Raw genomic sequence first — 23,962 nt, 5'->3', positions numbered from 1 at the left:
TCGATTCCCGGTACCGGAACGGAACTTTTTCCACACGAATCGTGACAAGTTTGAGCTGTCCGAGCTGCCGTTTCCCGTCCTGCTCGCAATATATCTACTGTTTCGTGACCGTCAGCAGAGTATAGACGAGGGAAGCAGACATCCGACGACCATAGAAATGGTGTACGGCTTCATGCCATACGTTTGCAGCGTAGGGCTGAGCGAGCGCAACTGTCGAGGCCCGTTAGCTCAGTTGGTTAGAGCGTCGTGCTAATAACGCGAAGGTCGTGGGTTCGATCCCCCCACGGGCCACAACGCTTTTACTACCACGAAAAGGCAGCGCCGATTTCAGCTGGCGAGTGTGATGACCAAAAGATCATCACCCTGCGTGGAAGTTGACAGAGGATCCGAACCCGACTTGTCGGGAAGCGCTACAGCATTCACTCGGCAATGGCCATAATATGTTGAATACACTGGTTCTCAACCGATAAAGAGAAGATGAAAGGAAATGTCCGATTGCCGATGCGTAACAACTTTGGCCCTTGTCGGTACTTGGGCGGGAGAGCGCATGGGGACACAGGGTACTGTTGGCAGTTTTACTTCCTATTTTTCTTTCTCCTTTGTTTTCGGAGCTACAGCCCGATTCGGTCAGGGAGACGCCACCGTGAAATGAACGGGCGTGCTGTGTGTACATCGCCTCGCCTCTCCTTACCTCTCTCAGTCGTTTCTCGTGCTTGTCGTTTTGATATAGGCCGATTGGAGAGCGTCAGCTCTCGCGTCAGCTGAGCAAAGTCGAGACAAGTCGAGACAGTCGAGACACACTATAGGCTGGTCTGCAGCGAGTAAGAGGGGGAAAAAACATTAAGTTAAGGGCGCGTGGCGAAAGTACTCATACGTGACATTAAAAAGCCTGTTGCGGTGGCCGGGAATCGAACCCGGACCAACTGCTTGGAAGGCAACTATGCTGACCATTACACCACCACCGCACAAGCGAGCGCCCCGACGCCGCGCTGTGTCGGCTTCCCGCCTGTCGGCAGCGGCCGAAGGTGATCGTACCTGGCAGGCGCATTTCGAGGTAGGCTAGGGGAGCACATCCAGGCGCGTTCGGACAGCGTATCCGCGCACATTTCGCATCCTTGGCAAGAGTCGGCGCCGGCGACGCAAGAGTACGCAGAGGACCGCGTTCTGGCGGCATTTTTAAGCAGTACAGTGCAGGATTCAGCGTCTGCAGCATCTTCTCGACAGAATGCTACGGCGCTTGACGGCAGTCCCACTTTCCCTTGAGACATCTGCTCGGGAAGCAGCGTGCAGTTACTACCGGCCCGAGCATCGGTGGTTCAGTGGTAGAATGCTCGCCTGCCACGCGGGCGGCCCGGGTTCGATTCCCGGCCGATGCATCATTTTGCTTTTCCCACGATAATGCTGCCGTGTGGCTTGCGCGCTTGAGATGCACGATCCACATGAATGTATAGCAGGATTCCCTTGAGAAGAACCGAGAACGCAGCACTCGCGGGTCCCCACTAGGACGCTCGCATGGTGTTCTACAGACTAGCGTCGGCCTGGCCTCGCAAGTTGCTGTGTCCAGGTGCCTCCGAGGCACTGAACGTTAACGACAAGGAGTGCTGCCTATCGTTTGCAAATCTGCAGCAACACCGCAATCAACTGGGCTGGCAATGCACGTGTAGCAACAGAACACGTTATCCAGGAAGTACAGTGTCTTTACGTCTAACATTGGGTGTGGTACTTACCCAGTTTCCAGGACAAGCGCTTCACCTGTGCCTCGGTAGCGCAGTAGGCAGCGCGTAAGTCTCATAATCTTAAGGTCGTGAGTTCGATCCTCACCCGGGGCATTTAATTTTCTGTGACTGATGGTGATGCTGTTGCTAGGGCACCAACTTATTTCTTGTTTTTTATCCACAACGTTTTCAACGCTTCAGCGGGAAAATGTTTACTCCCTGTTATTGCTACTTACAGCTTCCCTTTTCCTCTTCTCCTAGCACAGCATGAAGCCAAAAACATTGCTCTGAGACGTTTGAGGTGCGCGCCTTGCCAGTCAGTATGCGCAAAGACGCTCGCAAAGAGAGAAGGGCGCCGACGCGGGACACGACACGAAATGCTACAAGCGACCGTCCGATCCGCCGCAGGAACGCCCACATCCGGTGTGGTCTAGTGGCTAGGATACCTGGCTTTCACCCAGGAGGCCCGGGTTCGATTCCCGGTACCGGAACGGAACTTTTTCCACACGAATCGTGACAAGTTTGAGCTGTCCGAGCTGCCGTTTCCCGTCCTGCTCGCAATATATCTACTGTTTCGTGACCGTCAGCAGAGTATAGACGAGGGAAGCAGACATCCGACGACCATAGAAATGGTGTACGGCTTCATGCCATACGTTTGCAGCGTAGGGCTGAGCGAGCGCAACTGTCGAGGCCCGTTAGCTCAGTTGGTTAGAGCGTCGTGCTAATAACGCGAAGGTCGTGGGTTCGATCCCCCCACGGGCCACAACGCTTTTACTACCACGAAAAGGCAGCGCCGATTTCAGCTGGCGAGTGTGATGACCAAAACATCATCACCCTGCGTGGAAGTTGACAGAGGATCCGAACCCGACTTGTCGGGAAGCGCTACAGCATTCACTCGGCAATGGCCATAATATGTTGAATACACTGGTTCTCAACCGATAAAGAGAAGATGAAAGGAAATGTCCGATTGCCGATGCGTAACAACTTTGGCCCTTGTCGGTACTTGGGCGGGAGAGCGCATGGGGACACAGGGTACTGTTGGCAGTTTTACTTCCTATTTTTCTTTCTCCTTTGTTTTCGGAGCTACAGCCCGATTCGGTCAGGGAGACGCCACCGTGAAATGAACGGGCGTGCTGTGTGTACATCGCCTCGCCTCTCCTTACCTCTCTCAGTCGTTTCTCGTGCTTGTCGTTTTGATATAGGCCGATTGGAGAGCGTCAGCTCTCGCGTCAGCTGAGCAAAGTCGAGACAAGTCGAGACAGTCGAGACACACTATAGGCTGGTCTGCAGCGAGTAAGAGGGGGAAAAAACATTAAGTTAAGGGCGCGTGGCGAAAGTACTCATACGTGACATTAAAAAGCCTGTTGCGGTGGCCGGGAATCGAACCCGGACCAACTGCTTGGAAGGCAACTATGCTGACCATTACACCACCACCGCACAAGCGAGCGCCCCGACGCCGCGCTGTGTCGGCTTCCCGCCTGTCGGCAGCGGCCGAAGGTGATCGTACCTGGCAGGCGCATTTCGAGGTAGGCTAGGGGAGCACATCCAGGCGCGTTCGGACAGCGTATCCGCGCACATTTCGCATCCTTGGCAAGAGTCGGCGCCGGCGACGCAAGAGTACGCAGAGGACCGCGTTCTGGCGGCATTTTTAAGCAGTACAGTGCAGGATTCAGCGTCTGCAGCATCTTCTCGACAGAATGCTACGGCGCTTGACGGCAGTCCCACTTTCCCTTGAGACATCTGCTCGGGAAGCAGCGTGCAGTTACTACCGGCCCGAGCATCGGTGGTTCAGTGGTAGAATGCTCGCCTGCCACGCGGGCGGCCCGGGTTCGATTCCCGGCCGATGCATCATTTTGCTTTTCCCACGATAATGCTGCCGTGTGGCTTGCGCGCTTGAGATGCACGATCCACATGAATGTATAGCAGGATTCCCTTGAGAAGAACCGAGAACGCAGCACTCGCGGGTCCCCACTAGGACGCTCGCATGGTGTTCTACAGACTAGCGTCGGCCTGGCCTCGCAAGTTGCTGTGTCCAGGTGCCTCCGAGGCACTGAACGTTAACGACAAGGAGTGCTGCCTATCGTTTGCAAATCTGCAGCAACACCGCAATCAACTGGGCTGGCAATGCACGTGTAGCAACAGAACACGTTATCCAGGAAGTACAGTGTCTTTACGTCTAACATTGGGTGTGGTACTTACCCAGTTTCCAGGACAAGCGCTTCACCTGTGCCTCGGTAGCGCAGTAGGCAGCGCGTAAGTCTCATAATCTTAAGGTCGTGAGTTCGATCCTCACCCGGGGCATTTAATTTTCTGTGACTGATGGTGATGCTGTTGCTAGGGCACCAACTTATTTCTTGTTTTTTATCCACAACGTTTTCAACGCTTCAGCGGGAAAATGTTTACTCCCTGTTATTGCTACTTACAGCTTCCCTTTTCCTCTTCTCCTAGCACAGCATGAAGCCAAAAACATTGCTCTGAGACGTTTGAGGTGCGCGCCTTGCCAGTCAGTATGCGCAAAGACGCTCGCAAAGAGAGAAGGGCGCCGACGCGGGACACGACACGAAATGCTACAAGCGACCGTCCGATCCGCCGCAGGAACGCCCACATCCGGTGTGGTCTAGTGGCTAGGATACCTGGCTTTCACCCAGGAGGCCCGGGTTCGATTCCCGGTACCGGAACGGAACTTTTTCCACACGAATCGTGACAAGTTTGAGCTGTCCGAGCTGCCGTTTCCCGTCCTGCTCGCAATATATCTACTGTTTCGTGACCGTCAGCAGAGTATAGACGAGGGAAGCAGACATCCGACGACCATAGAAATGGTGTACGGCTTCATGCCATACGTTTGCAGCGTAGGGCTGAGCGAGCGCAACTGTCGAGGCCCGTTAGCTCAGTTGGTTAGAGCGTCGTGCTAATAACGCGAAGGTCGTGGGTTCGATCCCCCCACGGGCCACAACGCTTTTACTACCACGAAAAGGCAGCGCCGATTTCAGCTGGCGAGTGTGATGACCAAAACATCATCACCCTGCGTGGAAGTTGACAGAGGATCCGAACCCGACTTGTCGGGAAGCGCTACAGCATTCACTCGGCAATGGCCATAATATGTTGAATACACTGGTTCTCAACCGATAAAGAGAAGATGAAAGGAAATGTCCGATTGCCGATGCGTAACAACTTTGGCCCTTGTCGGTACTTGGGCGGGAGAGCGCATGGGGACACAGGGTACTGTTGGCAGTTTTACTTCCTATTTTTCTTTCTCCTTTGTTTTCGGAGCTACAGCCCGATTCGGTCAGGGAGACGCCACCGTGAAATGAACGGGCGTGCTGTGTGTACATCGCCTCGCCTCTCCTTACCTCTCTCAGTCGTTTCTCGTGCTTGTCGTTTTGATATAGGCCGATTGGAGAGCGTCAGCTCTCGCGTCAGCTGAGCAAAGTCGAGACAAGTCGAGACAGTCGAGACACACTATAGGCTGGTCTGCAGCGAGTAAGAGGGGGAAAAAACATTAAGTTAAGGGCGCGTGGCGAAAGTACTCATACGTGACATTAAAAAGCCTGTTGCGGTGGCCGGGAATCGAACCCGGACCAACTGCTTGGAAGGCAACTATGCTGACCATTACACCACCACCGCACAAGCGAGCGCCCCGACGCCGCGCTGTGTCGGCTTCCCGCCTGTCGGCAGCGGCCGAAGGTGATCGTACCTGGCAGGCGCATTTCGAGGTAGGCTAGGGGAGCACATCCAGGCGCGTTCGGACAGCGTATCCGCGCACATTTCGCATCCTTGGCAAGAGTCGGCGCCGGCGACGCAAGAGTACGCAGAGGACCGCGTTCTGGCGGCATTTTTAAGCAGTACAGTGCAGGATTCAGCGTCTGCAGCATCTTCTCGACAGAATGCTACGGCGCTTGACGGCAGTCCCACTTTCCCTTGAGACATCTGCTCGGGAAGCAGCGTGCAGTTACTACCGGCCCGAGCATCGGTGGTTCAGTGGTAGAATGCTCGCCTGCCACGCGGGCGGCCCGGGTTCGATTCCCGGCCGATGCATCATTTTGCTTTTCCCACGATAATGCTGCCGTGTGGCTTGCGCGCTTGAGATGCACGATCCACATGAATGTATAGCAGGATTCCCTTGAGAAGAACCGAGAACGCAGCACTCGCGGGTCCCCACTAGGACGCTCGCATGGTGTTCTACAGACTAGCGTCGGCCTGGCCTCGCAAGTTGCTGTGTCCAGGTGCCTCCGAGGCACTGAACGTTAACGACAAGGAGTGCTGCCTATCGTTTGCAAATCTGCAGCAACACCGCAATCAACTGGGCTGGCAATGCACGTGTAGCAACAGAACACGTTATCCAGGAAGTACAGTGTCTTTACGTCTAACATTGGGTGTGGTACTTACCCAGTTTCCAGGACAAGCGCTTCACCTGTGCCTCGGTAGCGCAGTAGGCAGCGCGTAAGTCTCATAATCTTAAGGTCGTGAGTTCGATCCTCACCCGGGGCATTTAATTTTCTGTGACTGATGGTGATGCTGTTGCTAGGGCACCAACTTATTTCTTGTTTTTTATCCACAACGTTTTCAACGCTTCAGCGGGAAAATGTTTACTCCCTGTTATTGCTACTTACAGCTTCCCTTTTCCTCTTCTCCTAGCACAGCATGAAGCCAAAAACATTGCTCTGAGACGTTTGAGGTGCGCGCCTTGCCAGTCAGTATGCGCAAAGACGCTCGCAAAGAGAGAAGGGCGCCGACGCGGGACACGACACGAAATGCTACAAGCGACCGTCCGATCCGCCGCAGGAACGCCCGCATCCGGTGTGGTCTAGTGGCTAGGATACCTGGCTTTCACCCAGGAGGCCCGGGTTCGATTCCCGGTACCGGAACGGAACTTTTTCCACACGAATCGTGACAAGTTTGAGCTGTCCGAGCTGCCGTTTCCCGTCCTGCTCGCAATATATCTACTGTTTCGTGACCGTCAGCAGAGTATAGACGAGGGAAGCAGACATCCGACGACCATAGAAATGGTGTACGGCTTCATGCCATACGTTTGCAGCGTAGGGCTGAGCGAGCGCAACTGTCGAGGCCCGTTAGCTCAGTTGGTTAGAGCGTCGTGCTAATAACGCGAAGGTCGTGGGTTCGATCCCCCCACGGGCCACAACGCTTTTACTACCACGAAAAGGCAGCGCCGATTTCAGCTGGCGAGTGTGATGACCAAAAGATCATCACCCTGCGTGGAAGTTGACAGAGGATCCGAACCCGACTTGTCGGGAAGCGCTACAGCATTCACTCGGCAATGGCCATAATATGTTGAATACACTGGTTCTCAACCGATAAAGAGAAGATGAAAGGAAATGTCCGATTGCCGATGCGTAACAACTTTGGCCCTTGTCGGTACTTGGGCGGGAGAGCGCATGGGGACACAGGGTACTGTTGGCAGTTTTACTTCCTATTTTTCTTTCTCCTTTGTTTTCGGAGCTACAGCCCGATTCGGTCAGGGAGACGCCACCGTGAAATGAACGGGCGTGCTGTGTGTACATCGCCTCGCCTCTCCTTACCTCTCTCAGTCGTTTCTCGTGCTTGTCGTTTTGATATAGGCCGATTGGAGAGCGTCAGCTCTCGCGTCAGCTGAGCAAAGTCGAGACAAGTCGAGACAGTCGAGACACACTATAGGCTGGTCTGCAGCGAGTAAGAGGGGGAAAAAACATTAAGTTAAGGGCGCGTGGCGAAAGTACTCATACGTGACATTAAAAAGCCTGTTGCGGTGGCCGGGAATCGAACCCGGACCAACTGCTTGGAAGGCAACTATGCTGACCATTACACCACCACCGCACAAGCGAGCGCCCCGACGCCGCGCTGTGTCGGCTTCCCGCCTGTCGGCAGCGGCCGAAGGTGATCGTACCTGGCAGGCGCATTTCGAGGTAGGCTAGGGGAGCACATCCAGGCGCGTTCGGACAGCGTATCCGCGCACATTTCGCATCCTTGGCAAGAGTCGGCGCCGGCGACGCAAGAGTACGCAGAGGACCGCGTTCTGGCGGCATTTTTAAGCAGTACAGTGCAGGATTCAGCGTCTGCAGCATCTTCTCGACAGAATGCTACGGCGCTTGACGGCAGTCCCACTTTCCCTTGAGACATCTGCTCGGGAAGCAGCGTGCAGTTACTACCGGCCCGAGCATCGGTGGTTCAGTGGTAGAATGCTCGCCTGCCACGCGGGCGGCCCGGGTTCGATTCCCGGCCGATGCATCATTTTGCTTTTCCCACGATAATGCTGCCGTGTGGCTTGCGCGCTTGAGATGCACGATCCACATGAATGTATAGCAGGATTCCCTTGAGAAGAACCGAGAACGCAGCACTCGCGGGTCCCCACTAGGACGCTCGCATGGTGTTCTACAGACTAGCGTCGGCCTGGCCTCGCAAGTTGCTGTGTCCAGGTGCCTCCGAGGCACTGAACGTTAACGACAAGGAGTGCTGCCTATCGTTTGCAAATCTGCAGCAACACCGCAATCAACTGGGCTGGCAATGCACGTGTAGCAACAGAACACGTTATCCAGGAAGTACAGTGTCTTTACGTCTAACATTGGGTGTGGTACTTACCCAGTTTCCAGGACAAGCGCTTCACCTGTGCCTCGGTAGCGCAGTAGGCAGCGCGTAAGTCTCATAATCTTAAGGTCGTGAGTTCGATCCTCACCCGGGGCATTTAATTTTCTGTGACTGATGGTGATGCTGTTGCTAGGGCACCAACTTATTTCTTGTTTTTTATCCACAACGTTTTCAACGCTTCAGCGGGAAAATGTTTACTCCCTGTTATTGCTACTTACAGCTTCCCTTTTCCTCTTCTCCTAGCACAGCATGAAGCCAAAAACATTGCTCTGAGACGTTTGAGGTGCGCGCCTTGCCAGTCAGTATGCGCAAAGACGCTCGCAAAGAGAGAAGGGCGCCGACGCGGGACACGACACGAAATGCTACAAGCGACCGTCCGATCCGCCGCAGGAACGCCCACATCCGGTGTGGTCTAGTGGCTAGGATACCTGGCTTTCACCCAGGAGGCCCGGGTTCGATTCCCGGTACCGGAACGGAACTTTTTCCACACGAATCGTGACAAGTTTGAGCTGTCCGAGCTGCCGTTTCCCGTCCTGCTCGCAATATATCTACTGTTTCGTGACCGTCAGCAGAGTATAGACGAGGGAAGCAGACATCCGACGACCATAGAAATGGTGTACGGCTTCATGCCATACGTTTGCAGCGTAGGGCTGAGCGAGCGCAACTGTCGAGGCCCGTTAGCTCAGTTGGTTAGAGCGTCGTGCTAATAACGCGAAGGTCGTGGGTTCGATCCCCCCACGGGCCACAACGCTTTTACTACCACGAAAAGGCAGCGCCGATTTCAGCTGGCGAGTGTGATGACCAAAACATCATCACCCTGCGTGGAAGTTGACAGAGGATCCGAACCCGACTTGTCGGGAAGCGCTACAGCATTCACTCGGCAATGGCCATAATATGTTGAATACACTGGTTCTCAACCGATAAAGAGAAGATGAAAGGAAATGTCCGATTGCCGATGCGTAACAACTTTGGCCCTTGTCGGTACTTGGGCGGGAGAGCGCATGGGGACACAGGGTACTGTTGGCAGTTTTACTTCCTATTTTTCTTTCTCCTTTGTTTTCGGAGCTACAGCCCGATTCGGTCAGGGAGACGCCACCGTGAAATGAACGGGCGTGCTGTGTGTACATCGCCTCGCCTCTCCTTACCTCTCTCAGTCGTTTCTCGTGCTTGTCGTTTTGATATAGGCCGATTGGAGAGCGTCAGCTCTCGCGTCAGCTGAGCAAAGTCGAGACAAGTCGAGACAGTCGAGACACACTATAGGCTGGTCTGCAGCGAGTAAGAGGGGGAAAAAACATTAAGTTAAGGGCGCGTGGCGAAAGTACTCATACGTGACATTAAAAAGCCTGTTGCGGTGGCCGGGAATCGAACCCGGACCAACTGCTTGGAAGGCAACTATGCTGACCATTACACCACCACCGCACAAGCGAGCGCCCCGACGCCGCGCTGTGTCGGCTTCCCGCCTGTCGGCAGCGGCCGAAGGTGATCGTACCTGGCAGGCGCATTTCGAGGTAGGCTAGGGGAGCACATCCAGGCGCGTTCGGACAGCGTATCCGCGCACATTTCGCATCCTTGGCAAGAGTCGGCGCCGGCGACGCAAGAGTACGCAGAGGACCGCGTTCTGGCGGCATTTTTAAGCAGTACAGTGCAGGATTCAGCGTCTGCAGCATCTTCTCGACAGAATGCTACGGCGCTTGACGGCAGTCCCACTTTCCCTTGAGACATCTGCTCGGGAAGCAGCGTGCAGTTACTACCGGCCCGAGCATCGGTGGTTCAGTGGTAGAATGCTCGCCTGCCACGCGGGCGGCCCGGGTTCGATTCCCGGCCGATGCATCATTTTGCTTTTCCCACGATAATGCTGCCGTGTGGCTTGCGCGCTTGAGATGCACGATCCACATGAATGTATAGCAGGATTCCCTTGAGAAGAACCGAGAACGCAGCACTCGCGGGTCCCCACTAGGACGCTCGCATGGTGTTCTACAGACTAGCGTCGGCCTGGCCTCGCAAGTTGCTGTGTCCAGGTGCCTCCGAGGCACTGAACGTTAACGACAAGGAGTGCTGCCTATCGTTTGCAAATCTGCAGCAACACCGCAATCAACTGGGCTGGCAATGCACGTGTAGCAACAGAACACGTTATCCAGGAAGTACAGTGTCTTTACGTCTAACATTGGGTGTGGTACTTACCCAGTTTCCAGGACAAGCGCTTCACCTGTGCCTCGGTAGCGCAGTAGGCAGCGCGTAAGTCTCATAATCTTAAGGTCGTGAGTTCGATCCTCACCCGGGGCATTTAATTTTCTGTGACTGATGGTGATGCTGTTGCTAGGGCACCAACTTATTTCTTGTTTTTTATCCACAACGTTTTCAACGCTTCAGCGGGAAAATGTTTACTCCCTGTTATTGCTACTTACAGCTTCCCTTTTCCTCTTCTCCTAGCACAGCATGAAGCCAAAAACATTGCTCTGAGACGTTTGAGGTGCGCGCCTTGCCAGTCAGTATGCGCAAAGACGCTCGCAAAGAGAGAAGGGCGCCGACGCGGGACACGACACGAAATGCTACAAGCGACCGTCCGATCCGCCGCAGGAACGCCCGCATCCGGTGTGGTCTAGTGGCTAGGATACCTGGCTTTCACCCAGGAGGCCCGGGTTCGATTCCCGGTACCGGAACGGAACTTTTTCCACACGAATCGTGACAAGTTTGAGCTGTCCGAGCTGCCGTTTCCCGTCCTGCTCGCAATATATCTACTGTTTCGTGACCGTCAGCAGAGTATAGACGAGGGAAGCAGACATCCGACGACCATAGAAATGGTGTACGGCTTCATGCCATACGTTTGCAGCGTAGGGCTGAGCGAGCGCAACTGTCGAGGCCCGTTAGCTCAGTTGGTTAGAGCGTCGTGCTAATAACGCGAAGGTCGTGGGTTCGATCCCCCCACGGGCCACAACGCTTTTACTACCACGAAAAGGCAGCGCCGATTTCAGCTGGCGAGTGTGATGACCAAAAGATCATCACCCTGCGTGGAAGTTGACAGAGGATCCGAACCCGACTTGTCGGGAAGCGCTACAGCATTCACTCGGCAATGGCCATAATATGTTGAATACACTGGTTCTCAACCGATAAAGAGAAGATGAAAGGAAATGTCCGATTGCCGATGCGTAACAACTTTGGCCCTTGTCGGTACTTGGGCGGGAGAGCGCATGGGGACACAGGGTACTGTTGGCAGTTTTACTTCCTATTTTTCTTTCTCCTTTGTTTTCGGAGCTACAGCCCGATTCGGTCAGGGAGACGCCACCGTGAAATGAACGGGCGTGCTGTGTGTACATCGCCTCGCCTCTCCTTACCTCTCTCAGTCGTTTCTCGTGCTTGTCGTTTTGATATAGGCCGATTGGAGAGCGTCAGCTCTCGCGTCAGCTGAGCAAAGTCGAGACAAGTCGAGACAGTCGAGACACACTATAGGCTGGTCTGCAGCGAGTAAGAGGGGGAAAAAACATTAAGTTAAGGGCGCGTGGCGAAAGTACTCATACGTGACATTAAAAAGCCTGTTGCGGTGGCCGGGAATCGAACCCGGACCAACTGCTTGGAAGGCAACTATGCTGACCATTACACCACCACCGCACAAGCGAGCGCCCCGACGCCGCGCTGTGTCGGCTTCCCGCCTGTCGGCAGCGGCCGAAGGTGATCGTACCTGGCAGGCGCATTTCGAGGTAGGCTAGGGGAGCACATCCAGGCGCGTTCGGACAGCGTATCCGCGCACATTTCGCATCCTTGGCAAGAGTCGGCGCCGGCGACGCAAGAGTACGCAGAGGACCGCGTTCTGGCGGCATTTTTAAGCAGTACAGTGCAGGATTCAGCGTCTGCAGCATCTTCTCGACAGAATGCTACGGCGCTTGACGGCAGTCCCACTTTCCCTTGAGACATCTGCTCGGGAAGCAGCGTGCAGTTACTACCGGCCCGAGCATCGGTGGTTCAGTGGTAGAATGCTCGCCTGCCACGCGGGCGGCCCGGGTTCGATTCCCGGCCGATGCATCATTTTGCTTTTCCCACGATAATGCTGCCGTGTGGCTTGCGCGCTTGAGATGCACGATCCACATGAATGTATAGCAGGATTCCCTTGAGAAGAACCGAGAACGCAGCACTCGCGGGTCCCCACTAGGACGCTCGCATGGTGTTCTACAGACTAGCGTCGGCCTGGCCTCGCAAGTTGCTGTGTCCAGGTGCCTCCGAGGCACTGAACGTTAACGACAAGGAGTGCTGCCTATCGTTTGCAAATCTGCAGCAACACCGCAATCAACTGGGCTGGCAATGCACGTGTAGCAACAGAACACGTTATCCAGGAAGTACAGTGTCTTTACGTCTAACATTGGGTGTGGTACTTACCCAGTTTCCAGGACAAGCGCTTCACCTGTGCCTCGGTAGCGCAGTAGGCAGCGCGTAAGTCTCATAATCTTAAGGTCGTGAGTTCGATCCTCACCCGGGGCATTTAATTTTCTGTGACTGATGGTGATGCTGTTGCTAGGGCACCAACTTATTTCTTGTTTTTTATCCACAACGTTTTCAACGCTTCAGCGGGAAAATGTTTACTCCCTGTTATTGCTACTTACAGCTTCCCTTTTCCTCTTCTCCTAGCACAGCATGAAGCCAAAAACATTGCTCTGAGACGTTTGAGGTGCGCGCCTTGCCAGTCAGTATGCGCAAAGACGCTCGCAAAGAGAGAAGGGCGCCGACGCGGGACACGACACGAAATGCTACAAGCGACCGTCCGATCCGCCGCAGGAACGCCCACATCCGGTGTGGTCTAGTGGCTAGGATACCTGGCTTTCACCCAGGAGGCCCGGGTTCGATTCCCGGTACCGGAACGGAACTTTTTCCACACGAATCGTGACAAGTTTGAGCTGTCCGAGCTGCCGTTTCCCGTCCTGCTCGCAATATATCTACTGTTTCGTGACCGTCAGCAGAGTATAGACGAGGGAAGCAGACATCCGACGACCATAGAAATGGTGTACGGCTTCATGCCATACGTTTGCAGCGTAGGGCTGAGCGAGCGCAACTGTCGAGGCCCGTTAGCTCAGTTGGTTAGAGCGTCGTGCTAATAACGCGAAGGTCGTGGGTTCGATCCCCCCACGGGCCACAACGCTTTTACTACCACGAAAAGGCAGCGCCGATTTCAGCTGGCGAGTGTGATGACCAAAACATCATCACCCTGCGTGGAAGTTGACAGAGGATCCGAACCCGACTTGTCGGGAAGCGCTACAGCATTCACTCGGCAATGGCCATAATATGTTGAATACACTGGTTCTCAACCGATAAAGAGAAGATGAAAGGAAATGTCCGATTGCCGATGCGTAACAACTTTGGCCCTTGTCGGTACTTGGGCGGGAGAGCGCATGGGGACACAGGGTACTGTTGGCAGTTTTACTTCCTATTTTTCTTTCTCCTTTGTTTTCGGAGCTACAGCCCGATTCGGTCAGGGAGACGCCACCGTGAAATGAACGGGCGTGCTGTGTGTACATCGCCTCGCCTCTCCTTACCTCTCTCAGTCGTTTCTCGTGCTTGTCGTTTTGATATAGGCCGATTGGAGAGCGTCAGCTCTCGCGTCAGCTGAGCAAAGTCGAGACAAGTCGAGACAGTCGAGACACACTATAGGCTGGTCTGCAGCGAGTAAGAGGGGGAAAAAACATTAAGTTAAGGGCGCGTGGCGAAAGTACTCATGCGTGACATTAAAAAGCCTGTTGCGGTGGCCGGGAATCGAACCCGGACCAACTGCTTGGAAGGCAACTATGCTGACCATTACACCACCACCGCACAAGCGAGCGCCCCGACGCCGCGCTGTGTCGGCTTCCCGCCTGTCGGCAGCGGCCGAAGGTGATCGTACCTGGCAGGCGCATTTCGAGGTAGGCTAGGGGAGCACATCCAGGCGCGTTCGGACAGCGTATCCGCGCACATTTCGCATCCTTGGCAAGAGTCGGCGCCGGCGACGCAAGAGTACGCAGAGGACCGCGTTCTGGCGGCATTTTTAAGCAGTACAGTGCAGGATTCAGCGTCTGCAGCATCTTCTCGACAGAATGCTACGGCGCTTGACGGCAGTCCCACTTTCCCTTGAGACATCTGCTCGGGAAGCAGCGTGCAGTTACTACCGGCCCGAGCATCGGTGGTTCAGTGGTAGAATGCTCGCCTGCCACGCGGGCGGCCCGGGTTCGATTCCCGGCCGATGCATCATTTTGCTTTTCCCACGATAATGCTGCCGTGTGGCTTGCGCGCTTGAGATGCACGATCCACATGAATGTATAGCAGGATTCCCTTGAGAAGAACCGAGAACGCAGCACTCGCGGGTCCCCACTAGGACGCTCGCATGGTGTTCTACAGACTAGCGTCGGCCTGGCCTCGCAAGTTGCTGTGTCCAGGTGCCTCCGAGGCACTGAACGTTAACGACAAGGAGTGCTGCCTATCGTTTGCAAATCTGCAGCAACACCGCAATCAACTGGGCTGGCAATGCACGTGTAGCAACAGAACACGTTATCCAGGAAGTACAGTGTCTTTACGTCTAACATTGGGTGTGGTACTTACCCAGTTTCCAGGACAAGCGCTTCACCTGTGCCTCGGTAGCGCAGTAGGCAGCGCGTAAGTCTCATAATCTTAAGGTCGTGAGTTCGATCCTCACCCGGGGCATTTAATTTTCTGTGACTGATGGTGATGCTGTTGCTAGGGCACCAACTTATTTCTTGTTTTTTATCCACAACGTTTTCAACGCTTCAGCGGGAAAATGTTTACTCCCTGTTATTGCTACTTACAGCTTCCCTTTTCCTCTTCTCCTAGCACAGCATGAAGCCAAAAACATTGCTCTGAGACGTTTGAGGTGCGCGCCTTGCCAGTCAGTATGCGCAAAGACGCTCGCAAAGAGAGAAGGGCGCCGACGCGGGACACGACACGAAATGCTACAAGCGACCGTCCGATCCGCCGCAGGAACGCCCGCATCCGGTGTGGTCTAGTGGCTAGGATACCTGGCTTTCACCCAGGAGGCCCGGGTTCGATTCCCGGTACCGGAACGGAACTTTTTCCACACGAATCGTGACAAGTTTGAGCTGTCCGAGCTGCCGTTTCCCGTCCTGCTCGCAATATATCTACTGTTTCGTGACCGTCAGCAGAGTATAGACGAGGGAAGCAGACATCCGACGACCATAGAAATGGTGTACGGCTTCATGCCATACGTTTGCAGCGTAGGGCTGAGCGAGCGCAACTGTCGAGGCCCGTTAGCTCAGTTGGTTAGAGCGTCGTGCTAATAACGCGAAGGTCGTGGGTTCGATCCCCCCACGGGCCACAACGCTTTTACTACCACGAAAAGGCAGCGCCGATTTCAGCTGGCGAGTGTGATGACCAAAAGATCATCACCCTGCGTGGAAGTTGACAGAGGATCCGAACCCGACTTGTCGGGAAGCGCTACAGCATTCACTCGGCAATGGCCATAATATGTTGAATACACTGGTTCTCAACCGATAAAGAGAAGATGAAAGGAAATGTCCGATTGCCGATGCGTAACAACTTTGGCCCTTGTCGGTACTTGGGCGGGAGAGCGCATGGGGACACAGGGTACTGTTGGCAGTTTTACTTCCTATTTTTCTTTCTCCTTTGTTTTCGGAGCTACAGCCCGATTCGGTCAGGGAGACGCCACCGTGAAATGAACGGGCGTGCTGTGTGTACATCGCCTCGCCTCTCCTTACCTCTCTCAGTCGTTTCTCGTGCTTGTCGTTTTGATATAGGCCGATTGGAGAGCGTCAGCTCTCGCGTCAGCTGAGCAAAGTCGAGACAAGTCGAGACAGTCGAGACACACTATAGGCTGGTCTGCAGCGAGTAAGAGGGGGAAAAAACATTAAGTTAAGGGCGCGTGGCGAAAGTACTCATACGTGACATTAAAAAGCCTGTTGCGGTGGCCGGGAATCGAACCCGGACCAACTGCTTGGAAGGCAACTATGCTGACCATTACACCACCACCGCACAAGCGAGCGCCCCGACGCCGCGCTGTGTCGGCTTCCCGCCTGTCGGCAGCGGCCGAAGGTGATCGTACCTGGCAGGCGCATTTCGAGGTAGGCTAGGGGAGCACATCCAGGCGCGTTCGGACAGCGTATCCGCGCACATTTCGCATCCTTGGCAAGAGTCGGCGCCGGCGACGCAAGAGTACGCAGAGGACCGCGTTCTGGCGGCATTTTTAAGCAGTACAGTGCAGGATTCAGCGTCTGCAGCATCTTCTCGACAGAATGCTACGGCGCTTGACGGCAGTCCCACTTTCCCTTGAGACATCTGCTCGGGAAGCAGCGTGCAGTTACTACCGGCCCGAGCATCGGTGGTTCAGTGGTAGAATGCTCGCCTGCCACGCGGGCGGCCCGGGTTCGATTCCCGGCCGATGCATCATTTTGCTTTTCCCACGATAATGCTGCCGTGTGGCTTGCGCGCTTGAGATGCACGATCCACATGAATGTATAGCAGGATTCCCTTGAGAAGAACCGAGAACGCAGCACTCGCGGGTCCCCACTAGGACGCTCGCATGGTGTTCTACAGACTAGCGTCGGCCTGGCCTCGCAAGTTGCTGTGTCCAGGTGCCTCCGAGGCACTGAACGTTAACGACAAGGAGTGCTGCCTATCGTTTGCAAATCTGCAGCAACACCGCAATCAACTGGGCTGGCAATGCACGTGTAGCAACAGAACACGTTATCCAGGAAGTACAGTGTCTTTACGTCTAACATTGGGTGTGGTACTTACCCAGTTTCCAGGACAAGCGCTTCACCTGTGCCTCGGTAGCGCAGTAGGCAGCGCGTAAGTCTCATAATCTTAAGGTCGTGAGTTCGATCCTCACCCGGGGCATTTAATTTTCTGTGACTGATGGTGATGCTGTTGCTAGGGCACCAACTTATTTCTTGTTTTTTATCCACAACGTTTTCAACGCTTCAGCGGGAAAATGTTTACTCCCTGTTATTGCTACTTACAGCTTCCCTTTTCCTCTTCTCCTAGCACAGCATGAAGCCAAAAACATTGCTCTGAGACGTTTGAGGTGCGCGCCTTGCCAGTCAGTATGCGCAAAGACGCTCGCAAAGAGAGAAGGGCGCCGACGCGGGACACGACACGAAATGCTACAAGCGACCGTCCGATCCGCCGCAGGAACGCCCACATCCGGTGTGGTCTAGTGGCTAGGATACCTGGCTTTCACCCAGGAGGCCCGGGTTCGATTCCCGGTACCGGAACGGAACTTTTTCCACACGAATCGTGACAAGTTTGAGCTGTCCGAGCTGCCGTTTCCCGTCCTGCTCGCAATATATCTACTGTTTCGTGACCGTCAGCAGAGTATAGACGAGGGAAGCAGACATCCGACGACCATAGAAATGGTGTACGGCTTCATGCCATACGTTTGCAGCGTAGGGCTGAGCGAGCGCAACTGTCGAGGCCCGTTAGCTCAGTTGGTTAGAGCGTCGTGCTAATAACGCGAAGGTCGTGGGTTCGATCCCCCCACGGGCCACAACGCTTTTACTACCACGAAAAGGCAGCGCCGATTTCAGCTGGCGAGTGTGATGACCAAAACATCATCACCCTGCGTGGAAGTTGACAGAGGATCCGAACCCGACTTGTCGGGAAGCGCTACAGCATTCACTCGGCAATGGCCATAATATGTTGAATACACTGGTTCTCAACCGATAAAGAGAAGATGAAAGGAAATGTCCGATTGCCGATGCGTAACAACTTTGGCCCTTGTCGGTACTTGGGCGGGAGAGCGCATGGGGACACAGGGTACTGTTGGCAGTTTTACTTCCTATTTTTCTTTCTCCTTTGTTTTCGGAGCTACAGCCCGATTCGGTCAGGGAGACGCCACCGTGAAATGAACGGGCGTGCTGTGTGTACATCGCCTCGCCTCTCCTTACCTCTCTCAGTCGTTTCTCGTGCTTGTCGTTTTGATATAGGCCGATTGGAGAGCGTCAGCTCTCGCGTCAGCTGAGCAAAGTCGAGACAAGTCGAGACAGTCGAGACACACTATAGGCTGGTCTGCAGCGAGTAAGAGGGGGAAAAAACATTAAGTTAAGGGCGCGTGGCGAAAGTACTCATACGTGACATTAAAAAGCCTGTTGCGGTGGCCGGGAATCGAACCCGGACCAACTGCTTGGAAGGCAACTATGCTGACCATTACACCACCACCGCACAAGCGAGCGCCCCGACGCCGCGCTGTGTCGGCTTCCCGCCTGTCGGCAGCGGCCGAAGGTGATCGTACCTGGCAGGCGCATTTCGAGGTAGGCTAGGGGAGCACATCCAGGCGCGTTCGGACAGCGTATCCGCGCACATTTCGCATCCTTGGCAAGAGTCGGCGCCGGCGACGCAAGAGTACGCAGAGGACCGCGTTCTGGCGGCATTTTTAAGCAGTACAGTGCAGGATTCAGCGTCTGCAGCATCTTCTCGACAGAATGCTACGGCGCTTGACGGCAGTCCCACTTTCCCTTGAGACATCTGCTCGGGAAGCAGCGTGCAGTTACTACCGGCCCGAGCATCGGTGGTTCAGTGGTAGAATGCTCGCCTGCCACGCGGGCGGCCCGGGTTCGATTCCCGGCCGATGCATCATTTTGCTTTTCCCACGATAATGCTGCCGTGTGGCTTGCGCGCTTGAGATGCACGATCCACATGAATGTATAGCAGGATTCCCTTGAGAAGAACCGAGAACGCAGCACTCGCGGGTCCCCACTAGGACGCTCGCATGGTGTTCTACAGACTAGCGTCGGCCTGGCCTCGCAAGTTGCTGTGTCCAGGTGCCTCCGAGGCACTGAACGTTAACGACAAGGAGTGCTGCCTATCGTTTGCAAATCTGCAGCAACACCGCAATCAACTGGGCTGGCAATGCACGTGTAGCAACAGAACACGTTATCCAGGAAGTACAGTGTCTTTACGTCTAACATTGGGTGTGGTACTTACCCAGTTTCCAGGACAAGCGCTTCACCTGTGCCTCGGTAGCGCAGTAGGCAGCGCGTAAGTCTCATAATCTTAAGGTCGTGAGTTCGATCCTCACCCGGGGCATTTAATTTTCTGTGACTGATGGTGATGCTGTTGCTAGGGCACCAACTTATTTCTTGTTTTTTATCCACAACGTTTTCAACGCTTCAGCGGGAAAATGTTTACTCCCTGTTATTGCTACTTACAGCTTCCCTTTTCCTCTTCTCCTAGCACAGCATGAAGCCAAAAACATTGCTCTGAGACGTTTGAGGTGCGCGCCTTGCCAGTCAGTATGCGCAAAGACGCTCGCAAAGAGAGAAGGGCGCCGACGCGGGACACGACACGAAATGCTACAAGCGACCGTCCGATCCGCCGCAGGAACGCCCACATCCGGTGTGGTCTAGTGGCTAGGATACCTGGCTTTCACCCAGGAGGCCCGGGTTCGATTCCCGGTACCGGAACGGAACTTTTTCCACACGAATCGTGACAAGTTTGAGCTGTCCGAGCTGCCGTTTCCCGTCCTGCTCGCAATATATCTACTGTTTCGTGACCGTCAGCAGAGTATAGACGAGGGAAGCAGACATCCGACGACCATAGAAATGGTGTACGGCTTCATGCCATACGTTTGCAGCGTAGGGCTGAGCGAGCGCAACTGTCGAGGCCCGTTAGCTCAGTTGGTTAGAGCGTCGTGCTAATAACGCGAAGGTCGTGGGTTCGATCCCCCCACGGGCCACAACGCTTTTACTACCACGAAAAGGCAGCGCCGATTTCAGCTGGCGAGTGTGATGACCAAAACATCATCACCCTGCGTGGAAGTTGACAGAGGATCCGAACCCGACTTGTCGGGAAGCGCTACAGCATTCACTCGGCAATGGCCATAATATGTTGAATACACTGGTTCTCAACCGATAAAGAGAAGATGAAAGGAAATGTCCGATTGCCGATGCGTAACAACTTTGGCCCTTGTCGGTACTTGGGCGGGAGAGCGCATGGGGACACAGGGTACTGTTGGCAGTTTTACTTCCTATTTTTCTTTCTCCTTTGTTTTCGGAGCTACAGCCCGATTCGGTCAGGGAGACGCCACCGTGAAATGAACGGGCGTGCTGTGTGTACATCGCCTCGCCTCTCCTTACCTCTCTCAGTCGTTTCTCGTGCTTGTCGTTTTGATATAGGCCGATTGGAGAGCGTCAGCTCTCGCGTCAGCTGAGCAAAGTCGAGACAAGTCGAGACAGTCGAGACACACTATAGGCTGGTCTGCAGCGAGTAAGAGGGGGAAAAAACATTAAGTTAAGGGCGCGTGGCGAAAGTACTCATACGTGACATTAAAAAGCCTGTTGCGGTGGCCGGGAATCGAACCCGGACCAACTGCTTGGAAGGCAACTATGCTGACCATTACACCACCACCGCACAAGCGAGCGCCCCGACGCCGCGCTGTGTCGGCTTCCCGCCTGTCGGCAGCGGCCGAAGGTGATCGTACCTGGCAGGCGCATTTCGAGGTAGGCTAGGGGAGCACATCCAGGCGCGTTCGGACAGCGTATCCGCGCACATTTCGCATCCTTGGCAAGAGTCGGCGCCGGCGACGCAAGAGTACGCAGAGGACCGCGTTCTGGCGGCATTTTTAAGCAGTACAGTGCAGGATTCAGCGTCTGCAGCATCTTCTCGACAGAATGCTACGGCGCTTGACGGCAGTCCCACTTTCCCTTGAGACATCTGCTCGGGAAGCAGCGTGCAGTTACTACCGGCCCGAGCATCGGTGGTTCAGTGGTAGAATGCTCGCCTGCCACGCGGGCGGCCCGGGTTCGATTCCCGGCCGATGCATCATTTTGCTTTTCCCACGATAATGCTGCCGTGTGGCTTGCGCGCTTGAGATGCACGATCCACATGAATGTATAGCAGGATTCCCTTGAGAAGAACCGAGAACGCAGCACTCGCGGGTCCCCACTAGGACGCTCGCATGGTGTTCTACAGACTAGCGTCGGCCTGGCCTCGCAAGTTGCTGTGTCCAGGTGCCTCCGAGGCACTGAACGTTAACGACAAGGAGTGCTGCCTATCGTTTGCAAATCTGCAGCAACACCGCAATCAACTGGGCTGGCAATGCACGTGTAGCAACAGAACACGTTATCCAGGAAGTACAGTGTCTTTACGTCTAACATTGGGTGTGGTACTTACCCAGTTTCCAGGACAAGCGCTTCACCTGTGCCTCGGTAGCGCAGTAGGCAGCGCGTAAGTCTCATAATCTTAAGGTCGTGAGTTCGATCCTCACCCGGGGCATTTAATTTTCTGTGACTGATGGTGATGCTGTTGCTAGGGCACCAACTTATTTCTTGTTTTTTATCCACAACGTTTTCAACGCTTCAGCGGGAAAATGTTTACTCCCTGTTATTGCTACTTACAGCTTCCCTTTTCCTCTTCTCCTAGCACAGCATGAAGCCAAAAACATTGCTCTGAGACGTTTGAGGTGCGCGCCTTGCTAGTCAGTATGCGCAAAGACGCTCGCAAAGAGAGAAGGGCGCCGACGCGGGACACGACACGAAATGCTACAAGCGACCGTCCGATCCGCCGCAGGAACGCCCGCATCCGGTGTGGTCTAGTGGCTAGGATACCTGGCTTTCACCCAGGAGGCCCGGGTTCGATTCCCGGTACCGGAACGGAACTTTTTCCACACGAATCGTGACAAGTTTGAGCTGTCCGAGCTGCCGTTTCCCGTCCTGCTCGCAATATATCTACTGTTTCGTGACCGTCAGCAGAGTATAGACGAGGGAAGCAGACATCCGACGACCATAGAAATGGTGTACGGCTTCATGCCATACGTTTGCAGCGTAGGGCTGAGCGAGCGCAACTGTCGAGGCCCGTTAGCTCAGTTGGTTAGAGCGTCGTGCTAATAACGCGAAGGTCGTGGGTTCGATCCCCCCACGGGCCACAACGCTTTTACTACCACGAAAAGGCAGCGCCGATTTCAGCTGGCGAGTGTGATGACCAAAAGATCATCACCCTGCGTGGAAGTTGACAGAGGATCCGAACCCGACTTGTCGGGAAGCGCTACAGCATTCACTCGGCAATGGCCATAATATGTTGAATACACTGGTTCTCAACCGATAAAGAGAAGATGAAAGGAAATGTCCGATTGCCGATGCGTAACAACTTTGGCCCTTGTCGGTACTTGGGCGGGAGAGCGCATGGGGACACAGGGTACTGTTGGCAGTTTTACTTCCTATTTTTCTTTCTCCTTTGTTTTCGGAGCTACAGCCCGATTCGGTCAGGGAGACGCCACCGTGAAATGAACGGGCGTGCTGTGTGTACATCGCCTCGCCTCTCCTTACCTCTCTCAGTCGTTTCTCGTGCTTGTCGTTTTGATATAGGCCGATTGGAGAGCGTCAGCTCTCGCGTCAGCTGAGCAAAGTCGAGACAAGTCGAGACAGTCGAGACACACTATAGGCTGGTCTGCAGCGAGTAAGAGGGGGAAAAAACATTAAGTTAAGGGCGCGTGGCGAAAGTACTCATACGTGACATTAAAAAGCCTGTTGCGGTGGCCGGGAATCGAACCCGGACCAACTGCTTGGAAGGCAACTATGCTGACCATTACACCACCACCGCACAAGCGAGCGCCCCGACGCCGCGCTGTGTCGGCTTCCCGCCTGTCGGCAGCGGCCGAAGGTGATCGTACCTGGCAGGCGCATTTCGAGGTAGGCTAGGGGAGCACATCCAGGCGCGTTCGGACAGCGTATCCGCGCACATTTCGCATCCTTGGCAAGAGTCGGCGCCGGCGACGCAAGAGTACGCAGAGGACCGCGTTCTGGCGGCATTTTTAAGCAGTACAGTGCAGGATTCAGCGTCTGCAGCATCTTCTCGACAGAATGCTACGGCGCTTGACGGCAGTCCCACTTTCCCTTGAGACATCTGCTCGGGAAGCAGCGTGCAGTTACTACCGGCCCGAGCATCGGTGGTTCAGTGGTAGAATGCTCGCCTGCCACGCGGGCGGCCCGGGTTCGATTCCCGGCCGATGCATCATTTTGCTTTTCCCACGATAATGCTGCCGTGTGGCTTGCGCGCTTGAGATGCACGATCCACATGAATGTATAGCAGGATTCCCTTGAGAAGAACCGAGAACGCAGCACTCGCGGGTCCCCACTAGGACGCTCGCATGGTGTTCTACAGACTAGCGTCGGCCTGGCCTCGCAAGTTGCTGTGTCCAGGTGCCTCCGAGGCACTGAACGTTAACGACAAGGAGTGCTGCCTATCGTTTGCAAATCTGCAGCAACACCGCAATCAACTGGGCTGGCAATGCACGTGTAGCAACAGAACACGTTATCCAGGAAGTACAGTGTCTTTACGTCTAACATTGGGTGTGGTACTTACCCAGTTTCCAGGACAAGCGCTTCACCTGTGCCTCGGTAGCGCAGTAGGCAGCGCGTAAGTCTCATAATCTTAAGGTCGTGAGTTCGATCCTCACCCGGGGCATTTAATTTTCTGTGACTGATGGTGATGCTGTTGCTAGGGCACCAACTTATTTCTTGTTTTTTATCCACAACGTTTTCAACGCTTCAGCGGGAAAATGTTTACTCCCTGTTATTGCTACTTACAGCTTCCCTTTTCCTCTTCTCCTAGCACAGCATGAAGCCAAAAACATTGCTCTGAGACGTTTGAGGTGCGCGCCTTGCCAGTCAGTATGCGCAAAGACGCTCGCAAAGAGAGAAGGGCGCCGACGCGGGACACGACACGAA

The 23,962-nt window shown here is 54.6% G+C and overlaps 54 non-coding genes across 54 annotated transcripts; 43 read left to right on the top strand and 11 right to left on the bottom strand.

The window, feature by feature from the left end:
* Positions 1–217: 217 nt before the first annotated feature.
* Trnai-aau (transfer RNA isoleucine (anticodon AAU)) lies at positions 218–291 on the top strand. Its single transcript has one exon. It is a non-coding gene; the product is annotated as a tRNA-Ile (tRNA).
* Positions 292–893: 602 nt separating this feature from the next.
* On the bottom strand, positions 894–965 carry Trnag-ucc (transfer RNA glycine (anticodon UCC)). The gene has a single exon. It is a non-coding gene; the product is annotated as a tRNA-Gly (tRNA).
* A 340-nt stretch (positions 966–1,305) lies between these two features.
* Trnag-gcc (transfer RNA glycine (anticodon GCC)) lies at positions 1,306–1,376 on the top strand. Its single transcript has one exon. It is a non-coding gene; the product is annotated as a tRNA-Gly (tRNA).
* A 380-nt stretch (positions 1,377–1,756) lies between these two features.
* Trnam-cau (transfer RNA methionine (anticodon CAU)) lies at positions 1,757–1,829 on the top strand. The gene has a single exon. It is a non-coding gene; the product is annotated as a tRNA-Met (tRNA).
* Positions 1,830–2,134: 305 nt separating this feature from the next.
* On the top strand, positions 2,135–2,206 carry Trnae-uuc (transfer RNA glutamic acid (anticodon UUC)). Its single transcript has one exon. It is a non-coding gene; the product is annotated as a tRNA-Glu (tRNA).
* Positions 2,207–2,404: 198 nt separating this feature from the next.
* On the top strand, positions 2,405–2,478 carry Trnai-aau (transfer RNA isoleucine (anticodon AAU)). The gene has a single exon. It is a non-coding gene; the product is annotated as a tRNA-Ile (tRNA).
* A 602-nt stretch (positions 2,479–3,080) lies between these two features.
* On the bottom strand, positions 3,081–3,152 carry Trnag-ucc (transfer RNA glycine (anticodon UCC)). Its single transcript has one exon. It is a non-coding gene; the product is annotated as a tRNA-Gly (tRNA).
* A 340-nt stretch (positions 3,153–3,492) lies between these two features.
* Trnag-gcc (transfer RNA glycine (anticodon GCC)) lies at positions 3,493–3,563 on the top strand. Its single transcript has one exon. It is a non-coding gene; the product is annotated as a tRNA-Gly (tRNA).
* A 380-nt stretch (positions 3,564–3,943) lies between these two features.
* On the top strand, positions 3,944–4,016 carry Trnam-cau (transfer RNA methionine (anticodon CAU)). Its single transcript has one exon. It is a non-coding gene; the product is annotated as a tRNA-Met (tRNA).
* A 305-nt stretch (positions 4,017–4,321) lies between these two features.
* On the top strand, positions 4,322–4,393 carry Trnae-uuc (transfer RNA glutamic acid (anticodon UUC)). The gene has a single exon. It is a non-coding gene; the product is annotated as a tRNA-Glu (tRNA).
* Positions 4,394–4,591: 198 nt separating this feature from the next.
* On the top strand, positions 4,592–4,665 carry Trnai-aau (transfer RNA isoleucine (anticodon AAU)). The gene has a single exon. It is a non-coding gene; the product is annotated as a tRNA-Ile (tRNA).
* Positions 4,666–5,267: 602 nt separating this feature from the next.
* Positions 5,268–5,339, bottom strand: Trnag-ucc (transfer RNA glycine (anticodon UCC)). Its single transcript has one exon. It is a non-coding gene; the product is annotated as a tRNA-Gly (tRNA).
* A 340-nt stretch (positions 5,340–5,679) lies between these two features.
* Trnag-gcc (transfer RNA glycine (anticodon GCC)) lies at positions 5,680–5,750 on the top strand. Its single transcript has one exon. It is a non-coding gene; the product is annotated as a tRNA-Gly (tRNA).
* Positions 5,751–6,130: 380 nt separating this feature from the next.
* Trnam-cau (transfer RNA methionine (anticodon CAU)) lies at positions 6,131–6,203 on the top strand. The gene has a single exon. It is a non-coding gene; the product is annotated as a tRNA-Met (tRNA).
* A 305-nt stretch (positions 6,204–6,508) lies between these two features.
* Positions 6,509–6,580, top strand: Trnae-uuc (transfer RNA glutamic acid (anticodon UUC)). Its single transcript has one exon. It is a non-coding gene; the product is annotated as a tRNA-Glu (tRNA).
* A 198-nt stretch (positions 6,581–6,778) lies between these two features.
* On the top strand, positions 6,779–6,852 carry Trnai-aau (transfer RNA isoleucine (anticodon AAU)). Its single transcript has one exon. It is a non-coding gene; the product is annotated as a tRNA-Ile (tRNA).
* Positions 6,853–7,454: 602 nt separating this feature from the next.
* Trnag-ucc (transfer RNA glycine (anticodon UCC)) lies at positions 7,455–7,526 on the bottom strand. Its single transcript has one exon. It is a non-coding gene; the product is annotated as a tRNA-Gly (tRNA).
* A 340-nt stretch (positions 7,527–7,866) lies between these two features.
* On the top strand, positions 7,867–7,937 carry Trnag-gcc (transfer RNA glycine (anticodon GCC)). The gene has a single exon. It is a non-coding gene; the product is annotated as a tRNA-Gly (tRNA).
* Positions 7,938–8,317: 380 nt separating this feature from the next.
* Trnam-cau (transfer RNA methionine (anticodon CAU)) lies at positions 8,318–8,390 on the top strand. Its single transcript has one exon. It is a non-coding gene; the product is annotated as a tRNA-Met (tRNA).
* A 305-nt stretch (positions 8,391–8,695) lies between these two features.
* Trnae-uuc (transfer RNA glutamic acid (anticodon UUC)) lies at positions 8,696–8,767 on the top strand. The gene has a single exon. It is a non-coding gene; the product is annotated as a tRNA-Glu (tRNA).
* Positions 8,768–8,965: 198 nt separating this feature from the next.
* Trnai-aau (transfer RNA isoleucine (anticodon AAU)) lies at positions 8,966–9,039 on the top strand. Its single transcript has one exon. It is a non-coding gene; the product is annotated as a tRNA-Ile (tRNA).
* Positions 9,040–9,641: 602 nt separating this feature from the next.
* Trnag-ucc (transfer RNA glycine (anticodon UCC)) lies at positions 9,642–9,713 on the bottom strand. The gene has a single exon. It is a non-coding gene; the product is annotated as a tRNA-Gly (tRNA).
* Positions 9,714–10,053: 340 nt separating this feature from the next.
* On the top strand, positions 10,054–10,124 carry Trnag-gcc (transfer RNA glycine (anticodon GCC)). Its single transcript has one exon. It is a non-coding gene; the product is annotated as a tRNA-Gly (tRNA).
* Positions 10,125–10,504: 380 nt separating this feature from the next.
* On the top strand, positions 10,505–10,577 carry Trnam-cau (transfer RNA methionine (anticodon CAU)). The gene has a single exon. It is a non-coding gene; the product is annotated as a tRNA-Met (tRNA).
* Positions 10,578–10,882: 305 nt separating this feature from the next.
* Trnae-uuc (transfer RNA glutamic acid (anticodon UUC)) lies at positions 10,883–10,954 on the top strand. Its single transcript has one exon. It is a non-coding gene; the product is annotated as a tRNA-Glu (tRNA).
* Positions 10,955–11,152: 198 nt separating this feature from the next.
* On the top strand, positions 11,153–11,226 carry Trnai-aau (transfer RNA isoleucine (anticodon AAU)). The gene has a single exon. It is a non-coding gene; the product is annotated as a tRNA-Ile (tRNA).
* A 602-nt stretch (positions 11,227–11,828) lies between these two features.
* Trnag-ucc (transfer RNA glycine (anticodon UCC)) lies at positions 11,829–11,900 on the bottom strand. Its single transcript has one exon. It is a non-coding gene; the product is annotated as a tRNA-Gly (tRNA).
* A 340-nt stretch (positions 11,901–12,240) lies between these two features.
* Trnag-gcc (transfer RNA glycine (anticodon GCC)) lies at positions 12,241–12,311 on the top strand. The gene has a single exon. It is a non-coding gene; the product is annotated as a tRNA-Gly (tRNA).
* Positions 12,312–12,691: 380 nt separating this feature from the next.
* On the top strand, positions 12,692–12,764 carry Trnam-cau (transfer RNA methionine (anticodon CAU)). The gene has a single exon. It is a non-coding gene; the product is annotated as a tRNA-Met (tRNA).
* Positions 12,765–13,069: 305 nt separating this feature from the next.
* On the top strand, positions 13,070–13,141 carry Trnae-uuc (transfer RNA glutamic acid (anticodon UUC)). Its single transcript has one exon. It is a non-coding gene; the product is annotated as a tRNA-Glu (tRNA).
* A 198-nt stretch (positions 13,142–13,339) lies between these two features.
* Trnai-aau (transfer RNA isoleucine (anticodon AAU)) lies at positions 13,340–13,413 on the top strand. The gene has a single exon. It is a non-coding gene; the product is annotated as a tRNA-Ile (tRNA).
* Positions 13,414–14,015: 602 nt separating this feature from the next.
* Trnag-ucc (transfer RNA glycine (anticodon UCC)) lies at positions 14,016–14,087 on the bottom strand. The gene has a single exon. It is a non-coding gene; the product is annotated as a tRNA-Gly (tRNA).
* A 340-nt stretch (positions 14,088–14,427) lies between these two features.
* Trnag-gcc (transfer RNA glycine (anticodon GCC)) lies at positions 14,428–14,498 on the top strand. Its single transcript has one exon. It is a non-coding gene; the product is annotated as a tRNA-Gly (tRNA).
* Positions 14,499–14,878: 380 nt separating this feature from the next.
* On the top strand, positions 14,879–14,951 carry Trnam-cau (transfer RNA methionine (anticodon CAU)). The gene has a single exon. It is a non-coding gene; the product is annotated as a tRNA-Met (tRNA).
* A 305-nt stretch (positions 14,952–15,256) lies between these two features.
* On the top strand, positions 15,257–15,328 carry Trnae-uuc (transfer RNA glutamic acid (anticodon UUC)). The gene has a single exon. It is a non-coding gene; the product is annotated as a tRNA-Glu (tRNA).
* Positions 15,329–15,526: 198 nt separating this feature from the next.
* Positions 15,527–15,600, top strand: Trnai-aau (transfer RNA isoleucine (anticodon AAU)). The gene has a single exon. It is a non-coding gene; the product is annotated as a tRNA-Ile (tRNA).
* A 602-nt stretch (positions 15,601–16,202) lies between these two features.
* Positions 16,203–16,274, bottom strand: Trnag-ucc (transfer RNA glycine (anticodon UCC)). The gene has a single exon. It is a non-coding gene; the product is annotated as a tRNA-Gly (tRNA).
* A 340-nt stretch (positions 16,275–16,614) lies between these two features.
* Positions 16,615–16,685, top strand: Trnag-gcc (transfer RNA glycine (anticodon GCC)). Its single transcript has one exon. It is a non-coding gene; the product is annotated as a tRNA-Gly (tRNA).
* Positions 16,686–17,065: 380 nt separating this feature from the next.
* Trnam-cau (transfer RNA methionine (anticodon CAU)) lies at positions 17,066–17,138 on the top strand. The gene has a single exon. It is a non-coding gene; the product is annotated as a tRNA-Met (tRNA).
* A 305-nt stretch (positions 17,139–17,443) lies between these two features.
* Trnae-uuc (transfer RNA glutamic acid (anticodon UUC)) lies at positions 17,444–17,515 on the top strand. The gene has a single exon. It is a non-coding gene; the product is annotated as a tRNA-Glu (tRNA).
* A 198-nt stretch (positions 17,516–17,713) lies between these two features.
* On the top strand, positions 17,714–17,787 carry Trnai-aau (transfer RNA isoleucine (anticodon AAU)). The gene has a single exon. It is a non-coding gene; the product is annotated as a tRNA-Ile (tRNA).
* Positions 17,788–18,389: 602 nt separating this feature from the next.
* Positions 18,390–18,461, bottom strand: Trnag-ucc (transfer RNA glycine (anticodon UCC)). Its single transcript has one exon. It is a non-coding gene; the product is annotated as a tRNA-Gly (tRNA).
* A 340-nt stretch (positions 18,462–18,801) lies between these two features.
* On the top strand, positions 18,802–18,872 carry Trnag-gcc (transfer RNA glycine (anticodon GCC)). Its single transcript has one exon. It is a non-coding gene; the product is annotated as a tRNA-Gly (tRNA).
* A 380-nt stretch (positions 18,873–19,252) lies between these two features.
* Positions 19,253–19,325, top strand: Trnam-cau (transfer RNA methionine (anticodon CAU)). The gene has a single exon. It is a non-coding gene; the product is annotated as a tRNA-Met (tRNA).
* A 305-nt stretch (positions 19,326–19,630) lies between these two features.
* Trnae-uuc (transfer RNA glutamic acid (anticodon UUC)) lies at positions 19,631–19,702 on the top strand. The gene has a single exon. It is a non-coding gene; the product is annotated as a tRNA-Glu (tRNA).
* Positions 19,703–19,900: 198 nt separating this feature from the next.
* Trnai-aau (transfer RNA isoleucine (anticodon AAU)) lies at positions 19,901–19,974 on the top strand. The gene has a single exon. It is a non-coding gene; the product is annotated as a tRNA-Ile (tRNA).
* Positions 19,975–20,576: 602 nt separating this feature from the next.
* On the bottom strand, positions 20,577–20,648 carry Trnag-ucc (transfer RNA glycine (anticodon UCC)). Its single transcript has one exon. It is a non-coding gene; the product is annotated as a tRNA-Gly (tRNA).
* Positions 20,649–20,988: 340 nt separating this feature from the next.
* Trnag-gcc (transfer RNA glycine (anticodon GCC)) lies at positions 20,989–21,059 on the top strand. Its single transcript has one exon. It is a non-coding gene; the product is annotated as a tRNA-Gly (tRNA).
* Positions 21,060–21,439: 380 nt separating this feature from the next.
* Trnam-cau (transfer RNA methionine (anticodon CAU)) lies at positions 21,440–21,512 on the top strand. Its single transcript has one exon. It is a non-coding gene; the product is annotated as a tRNA-Met (tRNA).
* A 305-nt stretch (positions 21,513–21,817) lies between these two features.
* On the top strand, positions 21,818–21,889 carry Trnae-uuc (transfer RNA glutamic acid (anticodon UUC)). The gene has a single exon. It is a non-coding gene; the product is annotated as a tRNA-Glu (tRNA).
* Positions 21,890–22,087: 198 nt separating this feature from the next.
* On the top strand, positions 22,088–22,161 carry Trnai-aau (transfer RNA isoleucine (anticodon AAU)). The gene has a single exon. It is a non-coding gene; the product is annotated as a tRNA-Ile (tRNA).
* Positions 22,162–22,763: 602 nt separating this feature from the next.
* On the bottom strand, positions 22,764–22,835 carry Trnag-ucc (transfer RNA glycine (anticodon UCC)). The gene has a single exon. It is a non-coding gene; the product is annotated as a tRNA-Gly (tRNA).
* Positions 22,836–23,175: 340 nt separating this feature from the next.
* On the top strand, positions 23,176–23,246 carry Trnag-gcc (transfer RNA glycine (anticodon GCC)). The gene has a single exon. It is a non-coding gene; the product is annotated as a tRNA-Gly (tRNA).
* A 380-nt stretch (positions 23,247–23,626) lies between these two features.
* Trnam-cau (transfer RNA methionine (anticodon CAU)) lies at positions 23,627–23,699 on the top strand. The gene has a single exon. It is a non-coding gene; the product is annotated as a tRNA-Met (tRNA).
* Positions 23,700–23,962: the final 263 nt, after the last annotated feature.

This window comes from Schistocerca nitens, chromosome 2, assembly GCF_023898315.1.
Source record: "Schistocerca nitens isolate TAMUIC-IGC-003100 chromosome 2, iqSchNite1.1, whole genome shotgun sequence".
NCBI classification, from domain to species: Eukaryota; Metazoa; Arthropoda; class Insecta; order Orthoptera; family Acrididae; genus Schistocerca; species Schistocerca nitens.
Note: the sequence above shows the minus strand (reverse complement) of the source record. Positions and strands in the feature narration are given on the sequence as shown.